Source organism: Manacus vitellinus, unplaced genomic scaffold (assembly GCF_001715985.3).
Source record: "Manacus vitellinus isolate BGI_N305 unplaced genomic scaffold, ASM171598v3 scaffold_135_pilon, whole genome shotgun sequence".
Taxonomy (NCBI): domain Eukaryota; kingdom Metazoa; phylum Chordata; class Aves; order Passeriformes; family Pipridae; genus Manacus; species Manacus vitellinus.
Genome location: NW_021938977.1, coordinates 295,862 through 298,512, shown reverse-complemented (window position 1 = coordinate 298,512; position 2,651 = coordinate 295,862). Strand labels below are relative to the sequence as shown.

Below are 2,651 nucleotides of genomic sequence, written 5' to 3'. Positions count from 1 at the left end.
TTTGTATCCTTTTTTAGTTTTTGATTCCTCTTGCTAAGTTTATTACTATTACTATTATTATTCTCACTGTAATAAAAGATATTTTGTGTGTTTGAGTATTTCTGGCACTTGTCTTTATTCCGGACATGTATCCAAACGAACTGCTACATCATGGGAGCAGTGAAACCAACCAGATAATCCCCATGGACACAGCCTTGAGCTGTGTGCAGGTGCACATTCCTTAGTATTTTTGTAGAAAGATGTTTGTGTTATGTGTGTGAGAAAATAGTTAGAAAAACCTAATAAAAGGCTGCCTGCTGTGCTGAGCAGGCAGACATCTCTTTGTCTCATCATCCTATGTTGTGTGTCTTCTTCCCCCCCTCAGACCGGGACCCCTTCGACAGATACCCAGCGACAGACTGTAGTGCATAAGTTGGCAAGGCTGCTCAGGAGGGCTTTAACCTAGGTTTGAAGGGGGAAGGGATTGAAACCGGGCTCTCCAGTGATCAGCCTAAGGACAGAAAGCCTGAGTTAAGAACGAAATCAGCAGCCCACCTGAAGTGCATGTACACCAATGCACGCAGCATGGGCAACAAACAAGAGGAGCTGGAAGCCATCGTGCAGCAGGAAAGCTATGATGTAGTTGCCATCACAGAAACATGGTGGGATGACTCACATGACTGGAATGCTGCCGTGGATGGCTACAAGCTCTTCAGAAGGGACAGGCAAGGTAGGAGAGGTGGAGGGGTGGCTCTGTATGTTAGAGAGTCTCTTGACTCTTTAGAACTTGAAGTCAGTAACAATAAGGTTGAGTGCCTGTGGATCAAAATCAGGGGGAAGGCCAACAAGGCTGACATCCTGGTGGGAGTCTGTTACAGACCACCCAACCAGGATGATGAGGATGATGAATTTTTCTACAAGCAGCTGGCAGATGTCTCAAAATCTCCAGCCCTTGTGCTTGTGGGTGACTTTAACCTGCTGGATGTCTGCTGGGAACTCCACACGGCAGAGAAGAGGCAGTCTAGGAGATTCCTAGAGAAATGTATAGAAGACAATTTCCTGCTCGAGCTGGTAAATGAGCCTACCAGGGATGGGGCCCTGCTAGACCTGCTGTTCACAAACAGAGAGGGGCTGGTGGGAGATGTGGTGGTCGGAGGCCGTCTAGGGCACAGTGACCACATGAAATAATAGAATTCTCAATACTCAGGGATGCAAGAAGGGCCATCAATAAAACCTCTATGCTGGACTTCCAGAGGGCAGATTTCAGCCTGTTCAAGAGACTGGTTCAGAGGGTACCGTGGGAAACAGCCCTTGAAAACAAAGGGGTCCAGCAGGGATGGACATACTTCAAGAAGGAAGTCTTAAATGCACAAGAGCAGGCTGTCCCAGTCTGCNGAAAGGCAAGCCGGCAGGGAAGACAGCCAGCCTGCCTGAACAGGGAGATCTTGAGGGAAATTAGGATGAAAAAGAGAGCCTACTGATTATGGGAAAAAGGACTGGCTACTCAGGAAGAGTTCAGGAATTTAGTTAGGTCATGTAGAAAGAAAATCAGAGAGACGAAGGCAAGATTTGAACTCAATCTTGCCACTTCTGCTAAGGAAAATAAAAAGTCTTTCTATAGATACATCAGTAGCAAAAAGAGGGACAAGGAAAACCTCCATTCTTTAGTGGACATGGGGGGGAACACAGTTATTAAAGATGAGGAAAAGGCTGAGGTATTTAACACCTTCTTTACCTCAGTCTTCAACAGTAGGACAGGTCTCTCTGAGGACAGCTGGCTTCTGGAGCATGTAGATAGGAATATGAAGCTGAATAGTCCCCCCGTAATCAAGGAGGAAACAATCAGCGACCTGCTGAGCCACTTGGATCCTCACAAGTCTATGGGACCAGATGGGATCCACCCAAGGGTGATGAGGGAGCTGGCGGAAGAGCTCGCCAAGCCGCTCTCCGTCATTTACCAACAGTCCTGGCTCACTGGGGAGGTCCCAGATGATTGGAAGTTGGCAAATGTCACACCAATCCACAAAAAGGGCCGGAAGGAGGACCCAGGAAACTACAGGCCTGTCAGTCTGACCTCAGTGCCTGGCGAGGTTATGGAGCAGATCATCCTGGGTGCAATCACACAGCACCTACAGGATGGACAAGGGCTCAGACCCAGCCAGCATGGGTTTAGGAAGGGCAGGTCCTGTCTGACCAACCTGATCTCCTTCTACGATCAGGTGACCCGCCTGGTGGATGAGGGGAAGGCTGTGGATGTGTCTGTCTGGACTTCAGCAAGGCCTTTGACACTGTCTCCCATAATATACTCCTGAAAAAACTGGTAGCCCACGGCTTGGACAGGGGCACTCTGTGCTGGGTTAGAAACTGGTTGGAGGGCCAGGCCCAGAGAGTGCTGGTGAACAGGGCTGCATCCAGTTGGGATCCGGTCACCAGTGGTGTCCCCAGGGATCAGTGTTGGGCCCAGTTCTGTTTAATATCTTTATCGATGATTTAGATGAGGGGATTGAGTCCATCATTAGCAAATTCGCAGACAACACCAAGTTGGGAGGGAGTGTCAACCTGCTGGAAGGCAGGAGGGCTCTGCAGAGGGACCTGGATAGGTTGGAGAGTTGGGCTGATTCCAACGGGATGAGGTTCAACAAGGCCAAGTGCCGGGTCCTACACTTTGGCTA

General features: G+C 49.2%; 1 protein-coding gene across 2 annotated transcripts in view; it reads right to left on the bottom strand.

Annotated features, from left to right (window-relative positions):
• The window catches only part of GPN1 (GPN-loop GTPase 1), a 15,683-nt gene that overhangs the window by 1,665 nt on the left and 11,367 nt on the right, over positions 1-2,651 (bottom strand). The window lies entirely within an intron of this gene.